Source organism: Nothobranchius furzeri, chromosome 16 (genome assembly GCF_043380555.1).
Source record: "Nothobranchius furzeri strain GRZ-AD chromosome 16, NfurGRZ-RIMD1, whole genome shotgun sequence".
Lineage (NCBI taxonomy): Eukaryota > Metazoa > Chordata > Actinopteri > Cyprinodontiformes > Nothobranchiidae > Nothobranchius > Nothobranchius furzeri.
Genome location: NC_091756.1, coordinates 17339608 through 17363220, shown reverse-complemented (window position 1 = coordinate 17363220; position 23613 = coordinate 17339608).

The window sequence follows — 23613 nt, the reverse complement described above, 5'->3', positions numbered from 1 at the left end:
AAGGTAGAATCTATTGCGTTGTAAGTGATCTGAACGTTTCATGATGATAGCACTTTCCTAAGGGGGTCAAACCATGTCCCAAAGGTCACCGGATATGGTGTCAATTTAAAGAAGTAGTCCAGTTACACATTTGTGGGCTTATAACTTGGCTTCTGAATGTCCTAGAGCGATCAGTTTTGTTTTAGTGTTCTCCAATCAACAGCCCCTAAAACCACAAAAAGGAATGGAGTCAATAGCACTTATGGTTTGTAAATGGCACCCAGAATTATGTTGCAAGAAGCACAATTTCACATCATTCTGGGTTCATTTGTGTGAAAACAAGGTCCAATCAGGCTGAAACGTTACAGGAAGGTAGAATCTATTGAGTTGTAAGTGATCTGAACGTTTCATGATGATAGCACTTTCCTAAGGGGGTCAAACCATGTCCCAAAGGTCACCGGATTTGGTGTCAATTTAAAGAAGTAGTATAGTTACACATTTGTGGGCTTATAACTTGGCTTCTGAATGTCCTAGAGAGATCAGGTTTATTTTAGTGTACTCCAATCAACAGCCCCTACAACCACAAAAAGGAATGGAGTCATTAGCACTTATGGTTTGTAAATGGCACCCAGAATTATGTTGCACGAAGCACAATTTCACATCATTCTGGGGTCATTTGTGTGAAAACAAGGTCCAATCAGGCTGAAACGTTACAGGAAGGTAGAATCTATTGAGTTGTAAGTGATCTGAACGTTTCATGATGATAGCACTTTCCTAAGGGGGTCAAACCATGTCCCAAAGGTCACCGGATCTGGTGTCAATTTAAAGAAGTAGTCCAGTTACACATTTGTGGGCTTATAACTTGGCTTCTGAATGCCCTAGAGAGATCAGGTTTATTTTAGTGTACTCCAATCAACAGCCCCTACAACCACAAAAAGGAATGGAGTCATTAGCACTTATGGTTTTTAAATGGCACCCAGAATTATGTTGCACGAAGCACAATTTCACATCATTCTGGGTCCATTTGTGTGAAAACAAGGTCCAATCAGGCTGAAAAGTTACAGGAAGGTAGAATCTATTGAGTTGTAAGTGATCTGAACGTTTCATGATGATAGCACTTTCCTAAGGGGGTCAAACCATGTCCCAAAGGTCACTGGATCTGGTGTCAATTTAAAGAAGTAGTCCAGTTACACATTTGTGGGCTTATAACTTGGCTTCTGAATGTCCTAGTGAGATCAGGTTTGTTTTAATGTACTCCAATCAACAGCCCCTAGAACCACAAAAAGGAATGAAGTCATTAGCACTTATGGTTTGTAAGTGGCACCCAGAATTATGTTGCACGAAGCACAATTTCACATCATTCTGGGTCAATTTGTGTGAAAACAAGGTCCAATCCGGCTGAAACGCTACAAGAAGGTAGAATCTATTGAGTTGTAAGTGATCTGAACGTTTCAAGATGATCGCACATTCCTATAGGGGGTCAAACCATGTCCCAAAAGTCACCGGGCCAAGTGTCACTTTAAAGAAGTAGTCCAGTTACACCTTTGTGGGCTTATAACTTGGCTTCTGAATGTCCTAGAGAAGTTAGGTTTGTTTTAGTGTACTCCAATCAACAGCCCCTACAACCACAAAAAGGAATGGAGTCATTAGCACTTATGGTTTGTAAATGGCACCCAGAATTATTTTGCACGAAGCACAATTTCACATCATTCTGGCTTCATTTGTGTGAAAACAAGGTCCAATCAGGCTGAAACGTTACAGGAAGGTAGAATCTATTGCGTTGTAAGTGATCTGAACGTTTCATGATGATAGCACTTTCCTAAGGGGGTCAAACCATGTCCCAAAGGTCACCGGATATGGTGTCAATTTAAAGAAGTAGTCCAGTTACACATTTGTGGGCTTATAACTTGGCTTCTGAATGTCCTAGAGCGATCAGTTTTGTTTTAGTGTACTCCAATCAACAGCCCCTAAAACCACAAAAAGGAATGGAGTCATTAGCACTTATGGTTTGTAAATGGCACCCAGAATTATGTTGCACGAAGCACAATTTCACATCATTCTGGGTTCATTTGTGTGAAAACAAGGTCCAATCAGGCTGAAACGTTACAGGAAGGTAGAATCTATTGAGTTGTAAGTGATCTGAACGTTTCATGATGATAGCACTTTCCTAAGGGGGTCAAACAATGTCCCAAAGGTCACCGGATCTGGTGTCAATTTAAAGAAGTAGTCCAGTTACACATTTGTGGGCTTATAACTTGGCTTCTGAATGTCCTAGAGAGATCAGGTTTATTTTAGTGTACTCCAATCAACAGCGTCTACAACCACAAAAAGGAATGGAGTCATTAGCACTTATGGTTTTTAAATGGCACCCAGAATTATGTTGCACGAAGCACAATTTCACATCATTCTGGGTCCATTTGTGTGAAACAAGGTCCAATCAGGCTGAAACGTTACAGGAAGGTAGAATCTATTGAGTTGTAAGTGATCTGAACGTTTCATGATGATAGCACTTTCCTAAGGGGGTCAAACCATGTCCCAAAGGTCACTGGATCTGGTGTCAATTTAAAGAAGTAGTCCAGTTACACATTTGTGGGCTTATAACTTGGCTTCTGAATGTCCTAGAGAGATCAGGTTTGTTTTAATGTACTCCAATCAACAGCCCCTACAACCACAAAAAGGAATGGAGTCATTAGCATTTATGGTTTGTAAATGGCACCCAGAATTATGTTGCACGAAGCACAATTTCACATCATTCTGGGTTCATTTGTGTGAAAACAAGGTCCAATCCGGCTGAAACGCTACAAGAAGGTAGAATCTATTGAGTTGTAAGTGATCTGAACGTTTCAAGATGATCGCACATTCCTATAGGGGGTCAAACCATGTCCCAAAGGTCACCGGGCCAAGTGTCACTTTAAAGAAGTAGTCCAGTTACACCTTTGTGGGCTTATAACTTGGCTTCTGAATGTCCTAGAGAGGTTAGGTTTGTTTTAGTGTACTCCAATCAACAGCCCCTACAACCACAAAAAGGAATGGAGTCATTAGCACTTATGGTTTGTAAATGGCACCCAGAATTATTTTGCACGAAGCACAATTTCACATCATTCTGGCTTCATTTGTGTGAAAACAAGGTCCAATCAGGCTGAAACGTTACAGGAAGGTAGAATCTATTGCGGTGTAAGTGATCTGAACGTTTCATGATGATAGCACTTTCCTAAGGGGGCCAAACCATGTCCCAAAGGTCACCGGATATGGTGTCAATTTAAAGAAGTAGTCCAGTTACACATTTGTGGGCTTATAACTTGGCTTCTGAATGTCCTAGAGCGATCAGTTTTGTTTTAGTGTACTCCAATCAACAGCCCCTACAACCACAAAAAGGAATGGAGTCATTAGCACTTATGGTTTGTAAATGGCACCCAGAATTATGTTGCACGAAGCACAATTTCACATCATTCTGGGTTCATTTGTGTGAAAACAAGGTCCAATCAGGCTGAAACGTGACAGGAAGGTAGAATCTATTGAGTTGTAAGTTATCTGAACGTTTCATGATGATAGCACTTTCCTAAGGGGGTCAAACCATGTCCCAAAGGTCACCGGATCTGGTGTCAATTTAAAGAAGTAGTCCAGTTACACATTTGTGGGCTTATAACTTGGCTTCTGAATGTCCTAGAGAGATCAGGTTTGTTTTAGTGTACTCCAATCAACAGCCCCTACAACCACAAAAAGGAATGGAGTCATTAGCACTTATGGTTTGTAAATGGCACCCAGAATTATGTTGCACGAAGCACAATTTCACATCATTCTGGGTCCATTTGTGTGAAAACAAGGTCCAATCAGGCTGAAACATTACAGGAAGGTAGAATCTATTAAATTGTAAGTGATCTGAACGTTTCATGATGATAGCACTTTCCTAAGGGGGTCAAACCATGTCCCAAAGGTCACCGGATCTGGTGTCTAAAGAAGTAGTCCAGTTACACATTTGTGGGCTTATAACTTGGCTTCTGAATGTCCTAGAGAGATCAGGTTTATTTTAGTGTACTCCAATCAACAGCCCCTACAACCACAAAAAGGAATGGAGTCATTAGCACTTATGGTTTTTAAATGGCACCCAGAATTATGTTGCACGAAGCACAATTTCACATCATTCTGGGTCCATTTGTGTGAAAACAAGGTCCAATCAGGCTGAAACGTTACAGGAAGGTAGAATCTATTGAGTTGTAAGTGATCTGAACGTTTCATGATGATAGCACTTTCCTAAGGGGGTCAAACCATGTCCCAAAGGTCACTGGATCTCGTGTCAATTTAAAGAAGTAGTCCAGTTACACATTTGTGGGCTTATAACTTGGCTTCTGAATGTCCTAGAGAGATCAGGTTTGTTTTAATGTACTCCAATCAACAGCCCCTACAACCACAAAAAGGAATGGAGTCATTAGCACTTATGGTTTGTAAGTGGCACCCAGAATTATGTTGCACGAAGCACAATTTCACATCATTCTGGGTCAATTTGTGTGAAAACAAGGTCCAATCCGGCTGAAACGCTACAAGAAGGTAGAATCTATTGAGTTGTAAGTGATCTGAACGTTTAAAGATGATCGCACATTCCTATAGGGGGTCAAACCATGTCCCAAAGGTCACCGGGCCAAGTGTCACTTTAAGGAAGTAGTCCAGTTACACCTTTGTGGGCTTATAACTTGGCTTCTGAATGTCCTAGAGAGGTTAGGTTTGTTTTAGTGTACTCCAATCAACAGCCCCTACAACCACAAAAAGGAATGGAGTCATTAGCACTTATGGTTTGTAAATGGCACCCAGAATTATTTTGCACGAAGCACAATTTCACATCATTCTGGCTTCATTTGTGTGAAAACAAGGTCCAATCAGGCTGAAACGTTACAGGAAGGTAGAATCTATTGCGTTGTAAGTGATCTGAACGTTTCATGATGATGGCACTTTCCTAAGGGGGTCAAACCATGTCCCAAAGGTCACCGGATATGGTGTCAATTTAAAGAAGTAGTCCATTTACACATTTGTGGGCTTATAACTTGGCTTCTGAATGTCCTAGAGCGATCAGTTTTGTTTTAGTGTACTCCAATCAACAGCCCCTACAACCACAAAAAGGAATGGAGTCATTAGCACTTATGGTTTTTAAATGGCACCCAGAATTATGTTGCACGAAGCACAATTTCAAATCATTCTGGGTTCATTTGTGTGAAAACAAGGTCCAATCAGGCTGAAACGTTACAGGAAGGTAGAATCTATTGAGTTGTAAGTGATCTGAACGTTTCATGATGATAGCACTTTCCTAAGGGGGTCAAACCATGTCCCAAAGGTCACCGGATCTGGTGTCAATTTAAAGAAGTAGTCCAGTTACACATTTGTGGGCTTATAACTTGGCTTCTGAATGTCCTAGAGAGATCAGGTTTGTTTTAGTGTACTCCAATCAACAGCCCCTACAACCACAAAAAGGAATGGAGTCATTAGCACTTATGGTTTGTAAATGGCACCCAGAATTATGTTGCACGAAGCACAATTTCACATCATTCTGGGTCCATTTGTGTGAAAACAAGGTCCAATCAGGCTGAAACATTACAGGAAGGTAGAATCTATTAAATTGTAAGTGATCTGAACGTTTCATGATGATAGCACTTCCCTAAGGGGGTCAAACCATGTCCCAAAGGTCACCGGATCTGGTGTCTAAAGAAGTAGTCCAGTTACACATTTGTGGGCTTATAACTTGGCTTCTGAATGTCCTAGAGAGATCAGGTTTGTTTTAGTATACTCCAATCAACATTCCCTACAACCACAAAAAGGAATGGAGTCATTATCACTTATGGTTTTTAAATGGCACCCAGAATTATGTTGCACGAAGCACATATTCACATCATTCTGGGTTCATTTGTGTGAAAACAAGGTCCAATCAGGCTGAAACGTTACAGGCAGGTAGAATCTATTGAGTTGTAAGTGATCTGAACGTTTCATGATGATAGCACTTTCCTAAGGGGGTCAAACATTGTCCCAAATGTCACCGGATCTGGTGTCAATTTAAAGTAGTAGTCCAGTTACACATTTGTGGGCTTATAACTTGGCTTCTGAATGTCCTGGAGAGGTCAGGTTTGTTTTAATGTACTCCAATCAACAGCCCCTACAACCACAAAAAGGAATGGAGTCATTAGCACTTATGGTTTGTAAATGGCACCCAGAATTATGTTGCACGAAGCAAAATTTCACATCATTCTGGGTTCATTTGTGTGAAAACAAGGTCCAATCACGCAGAAACGTTACAGGAAGGTAAAATCTATTGAGTTGTAAGTGATCTGAACGTTTCATGATGATAGCACTTTCCTATAGGGGGACAAACCATGTCCCAAAGGTCACCGGGCCTGGTGTCACTTTAAAGAAGTAGTCCAGTTACACATTTGTGGGCTTATAACTTGGCTTCTGAATGTCCTAGAGAGATCAGGGTTGTTTTAGTGTACTCCAATCAACAGCCCCTACAACCACAAAAAGGAATGGAGTCATTAGCACTTATGGTTCTTAAATGGCACCCAGAATTATGTTGCACGAAGCACAATTTCACATCATTCTGGGTCCATTTGTGTGAAAACAAGGTCCAATCAGGCTGAAACGTTACAGGAAGGTAGAATCTATTGAGTTGTAAGTGATCTGAACGTTTCAAGATGATCGCACATTCCTATAGGGGGTAAAACCATGTCCCAAAGGTCACCGGGCCTGGTGTCACTTTAAAGAAGTAGTCCAGTTACATCTTTGTAGGCTTATAACTTGACTTCTGAATGTCCTAGAGAGATCAGGTTTGTTTTAATGTACTCCAATCAACAGCCCCTACAACCACAAAAAGGAATGGAGTCATTAGCACTTATGGTTTGTAAATGGCACCCAGAATTATGTTGCACGAAGCACAATTTCACATCATTCTGGGTTCATTTGTGTGAAAACAAGGTCCAATCAGGCAGAAACGTTACAGGAAGGTAGAATCTATTGAGTTGTAAGTGATCTGAACGTTTCATGATGATAGCACTTTCCTAAGGGGGTCAAACCATGTCGCAAAGGTCACCGGATCTGGTGTTACTTTTAAGAATTAGTCCAGTTACACATTTGTGGGCTTATAACTTGGCTTCTGAATGTCCTAGAGAGATCAGGTTTGTTTTAGTGTACTCCAATCAACAGCCCCTACAACCACAAAAAGGAATGGAGTCATTAGCACTTATGGTTTGTAAATGGCACCCAGAATTATGTTGCACGAAGCACAATTTCACATCATTCTGGGTCCATTTGTGTGAAAACAAGGTCCAATCAGGCTGAAACCTTACAAGAAGGTAGAATCTATTGAGTTGTAAGTGATCTGAACGTTTCATGATGATAGCACTTTCCTAAGGGGGTCAAACCATGTCCCAAAGGTCACCGGATCTGGTGTCAATTTAATGTAGTCCAGTTACACATTTGTGGGCTTATAACTTGGCTTCTGAATGTCCTAGAGAGATCAGGTTTGTTTTAGTGTACTCCAATCAACAGCCCCTACAACCACAAAAAGGAATGGAGTCATTAGCACTTATGGTTTGTAAATGGCACCCAGAATTATGTTGCACGAAGCACAATTTCACTTCATTCTGGGTCCATTTGTGTGAAAACAAGGTCCAATCAGGCTGAAACGCTATAAGAAGGTAGAATCTATTGAGTTATAAGTGATTTGAACGTTTCAAGATGATCGCACATTCCTATAGGGGGTAAAACCATGTCCCAAAGGTCACCGGGCCTGGTGTCACTTTAAAGAAGTAGTCCAGTTACACATTTGTGGGCTTATAACTTGGCTTCTGAATGTCCTGGAGAGATCAGGTTTGTTTTAGTGTACTCCAATCAACAGCCCCTACAACCACAAAAAGGAATGGAGTCATTAGCACTTATGGTTTGTAAATGGCACCCAGAATTATGTTGCACAAAGCACAATTTCACATCATTCTGGGTCCATTTGTGTGAAAACAAGGTCCAATCCGGCTGAAACGTTACAAGAAGGTAGAATCTATTGAGTTGTAAGTGATCTGAACGTTTCATGATGATAGCACTTTCCTAAGGGGGTCAAACCATGTCCCAAAGGTCACCGGATCTGGTGTCAATTTAAAGAAGTAGTACAGTTACACATTTGTGGGCTTATAACTTGGCTTCTGAATGTCCTAGAGAGATCAGGTTTGTTTTAGTGTACTCCAATCAACAGCCCCTACAACCACAAAAAGGAATGGAGTCATTAGCACTTGTGGTTTGTAAATGGCACCCAGAATTATGTTGCACGAAGCACAATTTCACTTCATTCTGGGTTCATTTGTGTGAAAACAAGGTCCAATCAGGCTGAAACGTTACAAGAAGGTAGAATCTATTGAGTTGTAAGTGATCTGAACGTTTCATGATGATCGCACATTCCTATAGGGGGTCAAACCATGTCCCAAAGGTCACCGGGCCTGGTGTCACTTTAAAGAAGTAGTCCAGTTACACATTTGTGGGCTTATAACTTGGCTTCTGAATATCCTAGAGAGGTCAGGTTTGTTTTAGAGTACTCCAGTTAACAGCCCCCATTACCCCAAAGAGGAATGGAGTCATTAGCACTTATGGTTTTTAAATGGCACCCAGAATTATGTTGCACAAAGCACACTTTCACATCATTCTGGGTTCATTTGTGTGAAAACAAGGTCCAATCAGGCTGAAACGTTACAGGAAGTTAGAATCTATTGAGTTGTAAGTGATCTGAACGTTTCATGATGATAGCACTTTCCTATGGGGGTCAAACCATGTCCCAAAGGTCACCGGATCTGGTGTCAATTTAAAGAAGTAGTCCAGTTACACATTTGTGGGCTTATAACGTGGCTTCTGAATGTCCTAGAGAGATCAGGTTTGTTTTAGTATACTCCAATCAACAGCCCCTACAACCACAAAAAGGAATGGAGTCATTAGCACTTATGGTTTTTAAATGGCACCCAGAATTATGTTGCACGAAGCACAATTTCACATGATTCTGGGTCCATTTGTGTGAAAACAAGGTCCAATCAGGCTGAAACGTTACAGGAAGGTATAATCTATTTAGTTGTAAGTGATCTGAACGTTTCATGATGATAGCGCTTTCCTAAGGGGATCAAACCATGTCCCAAAGGTCACCGGATCTGGTGTCAATTTAAAGAAGTAGTCCAGTTACACATTTGTGGGCTTATAACTTGTCTTCTGAATGTCCTAGAGAGATCAGGTTTGTTTTAGTGTACTCCAATCAACAGCCCCTACAACCACAAAAGGAATGGAGTCATTAGCCTTATGGTTTGTAAATGGCACCCAGAATTATGTTGCACGAAGCACAATTTCACATCATTCTGGGTCCATTTGTGTGAAAACAAGGTCCAATCAGGCTGAAACATTACAAGAAGGTAGAATCTATTGAGTTGTAAGTGATCTGAACGTTTCATGATGATCTCACATTCCCATGGGGGGTCAAACCATGTCCCAAAGGTCACCGGGCCTGGTGTCACTTTAAAGAAGTAGTCCAGTTACACCTTTGTGGGCTTATAACTTGGCTTCTGAATGTCCTAGAGAGGTCAGGTTTGTTTTAGTGTACTCCAACCAACAGCCCCTACAACCACAAAAAGGAATGGAGTCATTAGCACTTATGGTTTGTAAATGGCACCCAGAATTATGTTGCACGAAGCACAATTTCACATCATTCTGGGTCCATTTGTGTGAAAACAAGGTCCAATCAGGCTGAAACGTTACAGGAAGGTAGAATCTATTGAGTTGTAAGTGATCTGAACGTTTCATGATGATAGCACTTTCCTAAGGGGGTCAAACCATGTCCCAAAGGTCACCGGATCTGGTGTCAATTTAAAGAAGTAGTCCAGTTACACATTTGTGGGCTTAAAACTTGGCTTCTGAATGTCCTAGAGCGATCAGGTTTGCTTTAGTGTACTCCAATCAACAGCCCCTACAACCACAAAAAGGAATGGAGACATTAGCACTTATGGTTTTTTAAATGGCACCCAGAATTATGTTGCACGAAGCACAATTTCACATCATTCTGGGTTCATTTGTGTGAAAACAAGGTCAGATCAGGCTGAAACGTTACAGGAAGGTAGAATCTACTGAGTTGTAAGTGATCTGAACGTTTCATGTTGATAGCACTTTCCTAAGGGGGTCAAACCATGTCCCAAAGATCACCGGATCTGGTGTCAATTTAAAGAAGTAGTCCAGTTACACATTTGTGGGCTTATAACTTGGCTTCTGAATGTCCTAGAGAGATCAGGTTTGTTTTAGTGTACTCCAATCAACAGCCCCTACAACCACAAAAAGGAATGGAGTCATTAGCACTTATGGTTTGTAAATGGCACCCAGAATTATGTTGCACGAAGCACAATTTCACATCATTCTGGGTCCATTTGTGTGAAAACAAGGTCCAATCAGGCTGAAACGCTACAAGAAGGTAGAATCTATTGAGTTGTAAGTGATCTGAACATTTCAAGATGATCGCACATTCCTATAGGGGGTAAAACCATGTCCCAAAGGTCACCGGGCCTGGTGTCACTTTAAAGAAGTAGTCCAGTTACACCTTTGTGGGCTTATAACTTGGCTTCTGAATGTCCTAGAGAGGTTAGGTGTGTTTTAGTGTACTCCAATCAACAGCCCCTACAACCACAAAAAGGAATGGAGTCATTAGCACTTATGGTTTGTAAATGGCACCCAGAATTATGTTGCACGAAGCACAATTTCACATCATTCTGGGTTCATTTGTGTGAAAACAAGGTCCAATCAGGCAGAAACGTTACAGGAAGGTAAAATCTATTGAGTTGTAAGTGATCTGAACGTTTCATGATGATAGCACTTTCCTATAGGGGGACAAACCATGTCCCAAAGGTCACCGGGCCTGGTGTCACTTTAAAGAAGTAGTCCAGTTACACCTTTGTGGGCTTATAACTTGGCTTCTGAATGTCCTAGAGAGATCAGGGTTGTTTTAGTGTACTCCAATCAACAGCCCCTACAACCACAAAAAGGAATGGAGTCATTAGCACTTATGGTTCTTAAATGGCACCCAGAATTATGTTGCACGAAGCACAATTTCACATCATTCTGGGTCCATTTGTGTGAAAACAAGGTCCAATCAGGCTGAAATGTTACAGGAAGGTAGAATCTATTGAGTTGTAAGTGATCTGAACGTTTCAAGATGATCGCACATTCCTATAGGGGGTAAAACCATGTCCCAAAGGTCACCGGGCCTGGTGTCACTTTAAAGAAGTAGTCCAGTTACATCTTTGTAGGCTTATAACTTGACTTCTGAATGTCCTAGAGAGATCAGGTTTGTTTTAATGTACTCCAATCAACAGCCCCTACAACCACAAAAAGGAATGGAGTCATTAGCACTTATGGTTTGTAAATGGCACCCAGAATTATGTTGCACGAAGCACAATTTCACATCATTCTGGGTTCATTTGTGTGAAAACAAGGTCCAATCAGGCAGAAACGTTACAGGAAGGTAGAATCTATTGAGTTGTAAGTGATCTGAACGTTTCATGATGATAGCACTTTCCTAAGGGGGTCAAACCATGTTGCAAAGGTCACCGGATCTGGTGTTACTTTAAAGAATTAGTCCAGTTACACATTTGTGGGCTTATAACTTGGCTTCTGAATGTCCTAGAGAGATCAGGTTTGTTTTAGTGTACTCCAATCAACAGCCCCTACAACCACAAAAAGGAATGGAGTCATTAGCACTTATGGTTTGTAAATGGCACCCAGAATTATGTTGCACGAAGCACAATTTCACATCATTCTGGGTCCATTTGTGTGAAAACAAGGTCCAATCAGGCTGAAACGTTACAAGAAGGTAGAATCTATTGAGTTGTAAGTGATCTGAACGTTTCATGATGATAGCACTTTCCTAAGGGGGTCAAACAATGTCCCAAAGGTCACCGGATCTGGTGTCAATTTAAAGTAGTCCAGTTACACATTTGTGGGCTTATAACTTGGCTTCTGAATGTCCTAGAGAGATCAGGTTTGTTTTAGTGTACTCCAATCAACAGCCCCTACAACCACAAAAGGAATGGAGTCATTAGCCTTATGGTTTGTAAATGGCACCCAGAATTATGTTGCACGAAGCACAATTTCACATCATTCTGGGTCCATTTGTGTGAAAACAAGGTCCAATCAGGCTGAAACATTACAAGAAGGTAGAATCTATTGAGTTGTAAGTGATCTGAACGTTTCATGATGATCTCACATTCCCATGGGGGGTCAAACCATGTCCCAAAGGTCACCGGGCCTGGTGTCACTTTAAAGAAGTAGTCCAGTTACACCTTTGTGGGCTTATAACTTGGCTTCTGAATGTCCTAGAGAGGTCAGGTTTGTTTTAGTGTACTCCAACCAACAGCCCCTACAACCACAAAAAGGAATGGAGTCATTAGCACTTATGGTTTGTAAATGGCACCCAGAATTATGTTGCACGAAGCACAATTTCACATCATTCTGGGTCCATTTGTGTGAAAACAAGGTCCAATCAGGCTGAAACGTTACAGGAAGGTAGAATCTATTGAGTTGTAAGTGATCTGAACGTTTCATGATGATAGCACTTTCCTAAGGGGGTCAAACCATGTCCCAAAGGTCACCGGATCTGGTGTCAATTTAAAGAAGTAGTCCAGTTACACATTTGTGGGCTTAAAACTTGGCTTCTGAATGTCCTAGAGCGATCAGGTTTGCTTTAGTGTACTCCAATCAACAGCCCCTACAACCACAAAAAGGAATGGAGACATTAGCACTTATGGTTTTTTAAATGGCACCCAGAATTATGTTGCACGAAGCACAATTTCACATCATTCTGGGTTCATTTGTGTGAAAACAAGGTCAGATCAGGCTGAAACGTTACAGGAAGGTAGAATCTACTGAGTTGTAAGTGATCTGAACGTTTCATGTTGATAGCACTTTCCTAAGGGGGTCAAACCATGTCCCAAAGATCACCGGATCTGGTGTCAATTTAAAGAAGTAGTCCAGTTACACATTTGTGGGCTTATAACTTGGCTTCTGAATGTCCTAGAGAGATCAGGTTTGTTTTAGTGTACTCCAATCAACAGCCCCTACAACCACAAAAAGGAATGGAGTCATTAGCACTTATGGTTTGTAAATGGCACCCAGAATTATGTTGCACGAAGCACAATTTCACATCATTCTGGGTCCATTTGTGTGAAAACAAGGTCCAATCAGGCTGAAACGCTACAAGAAGGTAGAATCTATTGAGTTGTAAGTGATCTGAACATTTCAAGATGATCGCACATTCCTATAGGGGGTAAAACCATGTCCCAAAGGTCACCGGGCCTGGTGTCACTTTAAAGAAGTAGTCCAGTTACACCTTTGTGGGCTTATAACTTGGCTTCTGAATGTCCTAGAGAGGTTAGGTGTGTTTTAGTGTACTCCAATCAACAGCCCCTACAACCACAAAAAGGAATGGAGTCATTAGCACTTATGGTTTGTAAATGGCACCCAGAATTATGTTGCACGAAGCACAATTTCACATCATTCTGGGTTCATTTGTGTGAAAACAAGGTCCAATCAGGCAGAAACGTTACAGGAAGGTAAAATCTATTGAGTTGTAAGTGATCTGAACGTTTCATGATGATAGCACTTTCCTATAGGGGGACAAACCATGTCCCAAAGGTCACCGGGCCTGGTGTCACTTTAAAGAAGTAGTCCAGTTACACCTTTGTGGGCTTATAACTTGGCTTCTGAATGTCCTAGAGAGATCAGGGTTGTTTTAGTGTACTCCAATCAACAGCCCCTACAACCACAAAAAGGAATGGAGTCATTAGCACTTATGGTTCTTAAATGGCACCCAGAATTATGTTGCACGAAGCACAATTTCACATCATTCTGGGTCCATTTGTGTGAAAACAAGGTCCAATCAGGCTGAAATGTTACAGGAAGGTAGAATCTATTGAGTTGTAAGTGATCTGAACGTTTCAAGATGATCGCACATTCCTATAGGGGGTAAAACCATGTCCCAAAGGTCACCGGGCCTGGTGTCACTTTAAAGAAGTAGTCCAGTTACATCTTTGTAGGCTTATAACTTGACTTCTGAATGTCCTAGAGAGATCAGGTTTGTTTTAATGTACTCCAATCAACAGCCCCTACAACCACAAAAAGGAATGGAGTCATTAGCACTTATGGTTTGTAAATGGCACCCAGAATTATGTTGCACGAAGCACAATTTCACATCATTCTGGGTTCATTTGTGTGAAAACAAGGTCCAATCAGGCAGAAACGTTACAGGAAGGTAGAATCTATTGAGTTGTAAGTGATCTGAACGTTTCATGATGATAGCACTTTCCTAAGGGGGTCAAACCATGTTGCAAAGGTCACCGGATCTGGTGTTACTTTAAAGAATTAGTCCAGTTACACATTTGTGGGCTTATAACTTGGCTTCTGAATGTCCTAGAGAGATCAGGTTTGTTTTAGTGTACTCCAATCAACAGCCCCTACAACCACAAAAAGGAATGGAGTCATTAGCACTTATGGTTTGTAAATGGCACCCAGAATTATGTTGCACGAAGCACAATTTCACATCATTCTGGGTCCATTTGTGTGAAAACAAGGTCCAATCAGGCTGAAACGTTACAAGAAGGTAGAATCTATTGAGTTGTAAGTGATCTGAACGTTTCATGATGATAGCACTTTCCTAAGGGGGTCAAACAATGTCCCAAAGGTCACCGGATCTGGTGTCAATTTAAAGTAGTCCAGTTACACATTTGTGGGCTTATAACTTGGCTTCTGAATGTCCTAGAGAGATCAGGTTTGTTTTAGTGTACTCCAATCAACAGCCCCTACAACCACAAAAAGGAATGGAGTCATTAGCACTTATGGTTTGTAAATGGCACCCAGAATTATGTTGCACAAAGCACAATTTCACATCATTCTGGGTTCATTTGTGTGAAAACAAGGTCCAATCAGGCAGAAACGTTACAGGAAGGTAAAATCTATTGAGTTGTAAGTGATCTGAACGTTTCATGATGATAGCACTTTCCTATAGGGGGACAAACCATGTCCCAAAGGTCACCGGGCCTGGTGTCACTTTAAAGAAGTAGTCCAGTTACACCTTTGTGGGCTTATAACTTGGCTTCTGAATGTCCTAGAGAGATCAGGGTTGTTTTAGTGTACTCCAATCAACAGCCCCTACAACCACAAAAAGGAATGGAGTCATTAGCACTTATGGTTCTTAAATGGCACCCAGAATTATGTTGCACGAAGCACAATTTCACATCATTCTGGGTCCATTTGTGTGAAAACAAGGTCCAACCAGGCTGAAATGTTACAGGAAGGTAGAATCTATTGAGTTGTAAGTGATCTGAACGTTTCAAGATGATCGCACATTCCTATAGGGGGTAAAACCATGTCCCAAAGGTCACCGGGCCTGGTGTCACTTTAAAGAAGTAGTCCAGTTACATCTTTGTAGGCTTATAACTTGACTTCTGAATGTCCTAGAGAGATCAGGTTTGTTTTAATGTACTCCAATCAACAGCCCCTACAACCACAAAAAGGAATGGAGTCATTAGCACTTATGGTTTGTAAATGGCACCCAGAATTATGTTGCACGAAGCACAATTTCACATCATTCTGGGTTCATTTGTGTGAAAACAAGGTCCAATCAGGCAGAAACGTTACAGGAAGGTAGAATCTATTGAGTTGTAAGTGATCTGAACGTTTCATGATGATAGCACTTTCCTAAGGGGGTCAAACCATGTTGCAAAGGTCACCGGATCTGGTGTTACTTTAAAGAATTAGTCCAGTTACACATTTGTGGGCTTATAACTTGGCTTCTGAATGTCCTAGAGAGATCAGGTTTGTTTTAGTGTACTCCAATCAACAGCCCCTACAACCACAAAAAGGAATGGAGTCATTAGCACTTATGGTTTGTAAATGGCACCCAGAATTATGTTGCACGAAGCACAATTTCACATCATTCTGGGTCCATTTGTGTGAAAACAAGGTCCAATCAGGCTGAAACGTTACAAGAAGGTAGAATCTATTGAGTTGTAAGTGATCTGAACGTTTCATGATGATAGCACTTTCCTAAGGGGGTCAAACAATGTCCCAAAGGTCACCGGATCTGGTGTCAATTTAAAGTAGTCCAGTTACACATTTGTGGGCTTCTAACTTGGCTTCTGAATGTCCTAGAGAGATCAGGTTTGTTTTAGTGTACTCCAATCAACAGCCCCTACAACCACAAAAAGGAATGGAGTCATTAGCACTTATGGTTTGTAAATGGCACCCAGAATTATGTTGCACGAAGCACAATTTCACTTCATTCTGGGTCCATTTGTGTGAAAACAAGGTCCAATCAGGCTGAAACGCTATAAGAAGGTAGAATCTATTGAGTTGTAAGTGATTTGAACGTTTCAAGATGATCGCACATTCCTATAGGGGGTAAAACCATGTCCCAAAGGTCACCGGGCCTGGTGTCACTTTAAAGAAGTAGTCCAGTTACATCTTTGTGGGCTTATAACTTGGCTTCTGAATGTCCTAGAGAAGTTAGGTTTGTTTTAGTGTACTCCAATCAACAGCCCCTACAACCACAAAAAGGAATGGAGTCATTAGCACTTATGGTTTGTAAATGGCACCCAGAATTATGTTGCACGAAGCACAATTTCACATCATTCTGGGTTAATTTGTGTGAAAACAAGGTCCAATCAGGCTGAAACGTTACAAGAAGGTAGAATCTATTGAGTTGTAAGTGATCTGAACGTTTCATGATGATCGCACATTCCTATAGGGGGTCAAACCATGTCCCAAAGGTCACCGGGCCTGGTGTCACTTTAAATAAGTAGTCCAGTTACACATTTGTGGGCTTATAACTTGGCTTCTGAATGTCCTGGAGAGATCAGGTTTGTTTTAGTGTACTCCAATCAACAGCCCCTACAACCACAAAAAGGAATGGAGTCATTAGCACTTATGGTTTGTAAATGGCACCCAGAATTATGTTGCACGAAGCACAATTTCACATCATTCTGGGTCCATTTGTGTGAAAACAAGGTCCAATCAGGCTGAAACGTTACAAGAAGGTAGAATCTATTGAGTTGTAAGTGATCTGAACGTTTCATGATGATAGCACTTTCCTAAGGGGGTCAAACCATGTCCCAAAGGTCACCGGATCTGGTGTCAATTTTAAGAAGTAGTACAGTTACACATTTGTGGGCTTATAACTTGGCTTCTGAATGTCCTAGAGAGATCAGGTTTGTTTTAGTGTACTCCAATCAACAGCCCCTACAACCACAAAAAGGAATGGAGTCATTAGCACTTGTGGTTTGTAAATGGCACCCAGAATTATGTTGCACGAAGCACAATTTCACTTCATTCTGGGTTCATTTGTGTGAAAACAAGGTCCAATCAGGCTGAAACGTTACAAGAAGGTAGAATCTATTGAGTTGTAAGTGATCTGAACGTTTCATGATGATCGCACATTCCTATAGGGGGTCAAACCATGTCCCAAAGGTCACCGGGCCTGGTGTCACTTTAAAGAAGTAGTCCAGTTACACATTTGTGGGCTTATAACTTGGCTTCTGAATATCCTAGAGAGGTCAGGTTTGTTTTAGAGTACTCCAGTTAACAGCCCCCATTACCCCAAAGAGGAATGGAGTCATTAGCACTTATGGTTTTTAAATGGCACCCAGAATTATGTTGCACAAAGCACACTTTCACATCATTCTGGGTTCATTTGTGTGAAAACAAGGTCCAATCAGGCTGAAACGTTACAGGAAGTTAGAATCTATTGAGTTGTAAGTGATCTGAACGTTTCATGATGATAGCACTTTCCTAAGGGGGTCAAACCATGTCCCAAAGGTCACCGGATCTGGTGTCAATTTAAAGAAGTAGTCCAGTTACACATTTGTGGGCTTATAACGTGGCTTCTGAATGTCCTAGAGAGATCAGGTTTGTTTTAGTATACTCCAATTAACAGCCCCTACAACCACAAAAAGGAATGGAGTCATTAGCACTTATGGTTTTTAAATGGCACCCAGAATTATGTTGCACGAAGCACAATTTCACATGATTCTGGGTCCATTTGTGTGAAAACAAGGTCCAATCAGGCTGAAACGTTACAGGAAGGTAGAATCTATTTAGTTGTAAGTGATCTGAACGTTTCATGATGATAGCGCTTTCCTAAGGGGATCAAACCATGTCCCAAAGGTCACCGGATCTGGTGTCAATTTAAAGAAGTAGTCCAGTTACACATTTGTGGGCTTATAACTTGGCTTCTGAATGTCCTAGAGAGATCAGGTTTGTTTTAGTGTACTCCAATCAACAGCCCCTACAACCACAAAAGGAATGGAGTCATTAGCCTTATGGTTTGTAAATGGCACCCAGAATTATGTTGCACGAAGCACAATTTCACATCATTCTGGGTCCATTTGTGTGAAAACAAGGTCCAATCAGGCTGAAACATTACAAGAAGGTAGAATCTATTGAGTTGTAAGTGATCTGAACGTTTCATGATGATCTCACATTCCCATGGGGGGTCAAACCATGTCCCAAAGGTCACCGGGCCTGGTGTCACTTTAAAGAAGTAGTCCAGTTACACCTTTGTGGGCTTATAACTTGGCTTCTGAATGTCCTAGAGAGGTCAGGTTTGTTTTAGTGTACTCCAACCAACAGCCCCTACAACCACAAAAAGGAATGGAGTCATTAGCACTTATGGTTTGTAAATGGCACCCAGAATTATGTTGCACGAAGCACAATTTCACATCATTCTGGGTCCATTTGTGTGAAAACAAGGTCCAATCAGGCTGAAACGTTACAGGAAGGTAGAATCTATTGAGTTGTAAGTGATCTGAACGTTTCATGATGATAGCACTTTCCTAAGGGGGTCAAACCATGTCCCAAAGGTCACCGGATCTGGTGTCAATTTAAAGAAGTAGTCCAGTTACACATTTGTGGGCTTAAAACTTGGCTTCTGAATGTCCTAGAGCGATCAGGTTTGCTTTAGTGTACTCCAATCAACAGCCCCTACAACCACAAAAAGGAATGGAGACATTAGCACTTATGGTTTTTTAAATGGCACCCAGAATTATGTTGCACGAAGCACAATTTCACATCATTCTGGGTTCATTTGTGTGAAAACAAGGTCCAATCAGGCTGAAACGTTACAGGAAGGTAGAATCTACTGAGTTGTAAGTGATCTGAACGTTTCATGTTGATAGCACTTTCCTAAGGGGGTCAAACCATGTCCCAAAGATCACCGGATCTGGTGTCAATTTAAAGAAGTAGTCCAGTTACACATTTGTGGGCTTATAACTTGGCTTCTGAAAGTCCTAGAGAGATCAGGTTTGTTTTAGTGTACTCCAATCAACAGCCCCTACAACCACAAAAGGGAATGGAGTCATTAGCACTTATGGTTTGTAAATGGCACCCAGAATTATGTTGCACGAAGCACAATTTCACATCATTCTGGGTCCATTTGTGTGAAAACAAGGTCCAATCAGGCTGAAACGCTACAAGAAGGTAGAATCTATTGAGTTGTAAGTGATCTGAACATTTCAAGATGATCGCACATTCCTATAGGGGGTAAAACCATGTCCCAAAGGTCACCGGGCCTGGTGTCACTTTAAAGAAGTAGTCCAGTTACACCTTTGTGGGCTTATAACTTGGCTTCTGAATGTCCTAGAGAGGTTAGGTGTGTTTTAGTGTACTCCAATCAACAGCCCCTACAACCACAAAAAGGAATGGAGTCATTAGCACTTATGGTTTGTAAATGGCACCCAGAATTATGTTGCACGAAGCACAATTTCACATCATTCTGGGTTCATTTGTGTGAAAACAAGGTCCAATCAGGCAGAAACGTTACAGGAAGGTAAAATCTATTGAGTTGTAAGTGATCTGAACGTTTCATGATGATAGCACTTTCCTATAGGGGGACAAACCATGTCCCAAAGGTCACCGGGCCTGGTGTCACTTTAAAGAAGTAGTCCAGTTACACCTTTGTGGGCTTATAACTTGGCTTCTGAATGTCCTAGAGAGATCAGGGTTGTTTTAGTGTACTCCAATCAACAGCCCCTACAACCACAAAAAGGAATGGAGTCATTAGCACTTATGGTTCTTAAATGGCACCCAGAATTATGTTGCACGAAGCACAATTTCACATCATTCTGGGTCCATTTGTGTGAAAACAAGGTCCAATCAGGCTGAAACGTTACAGGAAGGTAGAATCTATTGAGTTGTAAGTGATCTGAACGTTTCAAGATGATCGCACATTCCTATAGGGGGTAAAACCATGTCCCAAAGGTCACCGGGCCTGGTGTCACTTTAAAGAAGTAGTCCAGTTACATCTTTGTAGGCTTATAACTTGACTTCTGAATGTCCTAGAGAGATCAGGTTTGTTTTAATGTACTCCAATCAACAGCCCCTACAACCACAAAAAGGAATGGAGTCATTAGCACTTATGGTTTGTAAATGGCACCCAGAATTATGTTGCACGAAGCACAATTTCACATCATTCTGGGTTCATTTGTGTGAAAACAAGGTCCAATCAGGCAGAAACGTTACAGGAAGGTAGAATCTATTGAGTTGTAAGTGATCTGAACGTTTCATGATGATAGCACTTTCCTAAGGGGGTCAAACCATGTTGCAAAGGTCACCGGATCTGGTGTTACTTTAAAGAATTAGTCCAGTTACACATTTGTGGGCTTATAACTTGGCTTCTGAATGTCCTAGAGAGATCAGGTTTGTTTTAGTGTACTCCAATCAACAGCCCCTACAACCACAAAAAGGAATGGAGTCATTAGCACTTATGGTTTGTAAATGGCACCCAGAATTATGTTGCACGAAGCACAATTTCACATCATTCTGGGTCCATTTGTGTGAAAACAAGGTCCAATCAGGCTGAAACGTTACAAGAAGGTAGAATCTATTGAGTTGTAAGTGATCTGAACGTTTCATGATGATAGCACTTTCCTAAGGGGGTCAAACCATGTCCCAAAGGTCACCGGATCTGGTGTCAATTTAAAGTAGTCCAGTTACACATTTGTGGGCTTATAACTTGGCTTCTGAATGTCCTAGAGAGATCAGGTTTGTTTTAGTGTACTCCAATCAACAGCCCCTACAACCACAAAAAGGAATGGAGTCATTAGCACTTATGGTTTGTAAATGGCACCCAGAATTATGTTGCACGAAGCACAATTTCACTTCATTCTGGGTCCATTTGTGTGAAAACAAGGTCCAATCAGGCTGAAACGCTATAAGAAGGTAGAATCTATTGAGTTGTAAGTGATTTGAACGTTTCATGATGATCGCACATTCCTATAGGGGGTAAAACCATGTCCCAAAGGTCACCGGGCCTGGTGTCACTTTAAAGAAGTAGTCCAGTCACATCTTTGTGGGCTTATAACTTGGCTTCTGAATGTCCTAGAGAGGTTAGGTTTGTTTTAGTGTACTCCAATCAACAGCCCCTACAACCACAAAAAGGAATGGAGTCATTAGCACTTATGGTTTGTAAATGGCACCCAGAATTATGTTGCACGAAGCACAATTTCACATCATACTGGGTTAATTTGTGTGAAAACAAGGTCCAATCAGGCTGAAACGTTACAAGAAGGTAGAATCTATTGAGTTGTAAGTGATCTGAACGTTTCATGATGATCGCACATTCCTATAGGGGGTCAAACCATGTCCCAAAGGTCACCGGGCCTGGTGTCACTTTAAAGAAGTAGTCCAGTTACACATTTGTGGGCTTATAACTTGGCTTCTGAATGTCCTGGAGAGATCAGGTTTGTTTTAGTGTACTCCAATCCACAGCCCCTACAACCACAAAAAGGAATGGAGTCATTAGCACTTATGGTTTGTAAATGGCACCCAGAATTATGTTGCACGAAGCACAATTTCACATCATTCTGGGTCCATTTGTGTGAAAACAAGGTCAAATCAGGCTGAAACGTTACAAGAAGGTAGAATCTATTGAGTTGTAAGTGATCTGATCGTTTCATGATGATAGCACTTTCCTAAGGGGGTCAAACCATGTCCCAAAGGTCACCGGATCTGGTGTCAATTTAAAGAAGTAGTACAGTTACACATTTGTGGGCTTATAACTTTGCTTCTGAATGTCCTAGAGAGATCAGGTTTGTTTTAGTGTACTCCAATCAACAGCCCCTACAACCACAAAAAGGAATGGAGTCATTAGCACTTGTGGTTTGTAAATGGCACCCAGAATTATGTTGCACGAAGCACAATTTCACTTCATTCTGGGTTCATTTGTGTGAAAACAAGGTCCAATCAGGCTGAAACGTTACAAGAAGGTAGAATCTATTGAGTTGTAAGTGATCTGAACGTTTCATGATGATCGCACATTCCTATAGGGGGTCAAACCATGTCCCAAAGGTCACCGGGCCTGGTGTCACTTTAAAGAAGTAGTCCAGTTACACATTTGTGGGCTTATAACTTGGCTTCTGAATATCCTAGAGAGGTCAGGTTTGTTTTAGAGTACTCCAGTTAACAGCCCCCATTACCCCAAAGAGGAATGGAGTCATTAGCACTTATGGTTTTAAAATGGCACCCAGAATTATGTTGCACAAAGCACACTTTCACATCATTCTGGGTTCATTTGTGTGAAAACAAGGTCCAATCAGGCTGAAACGTTACAGGAAGTTAGAATCTATTGAGTTGTAAGTGATCTGAACGTTTCATGATGATAGCACTTTCCTAAGGGGGTCAAACCATGTCCCAAAGGTCACCGGATCTGGTGTCAATTTAAAGAAGTAGTCCAGTTACACATTTGTGGGCTTATAACGTGGCTTCTGAATGTCCTAGAGAGATCAGGTTTGTTTTAGTATACTCCAATTAACAGCCCCTACAACCACAAAAAGGAATGGAGTCATTAGCACTTATGGTTTTTAAATGGCACCCAGAATTATGTTGCACGAAGCACAATTTCACATGATTCTGGGTCCATTTGTGTGAAAACAAGGTCCAATCAGGCTGAAACGTTACAGGAAGGTAGAATCTATTTAGTTGTAAGTGATCTGAACGTTTCATGATGATAGCACTTTCCTAAGGGGATAAAACCATGTCCCAAAGGTCACCGGATCTGGTGTCAATTTAAAGAAGTAGTCCAGTTACACATTTGTGGGCTTATAACTTGGCTTCTGAATGTCCTAGAGAGATCAGGTTTGTTTTAGTGTACTCCAATCAACAGCCCCTACAACCACAAAAGGAATGGAGTCATTAGCCTTATGGTTTGTAAATGGCACCCAGAATTATGTTGCACGAAGCACAATTTCACATCATTCTGGGTCCATTTGTGTGAAAACAAGGTCCAATCAGGCTGAAACATTACAAGAAGGTAGAATCTATTGAGTTGTAAGTGATCTGAACGTTTCATGATGATCTCACATTCCCAAAGGGGGTCAAACCATGTCCCAAAGGTCACCGGGCCTGGTGTCACTTTAAAGAAGTAGTCCAGTTACACCTTTGTGGGCTTATAACTTGGCTTCTGAATGTCCTAGAGAGGTCAGGTTTGTTTTAGTGTACTCCAACCAACAGCCCCTACAACCACAAAAAGGAATGGAGTCATTAGCACTTATGGTTTGTAAATGGCACCCAGAATTATGTTGCACGAAGCACAATTTCACATCATTC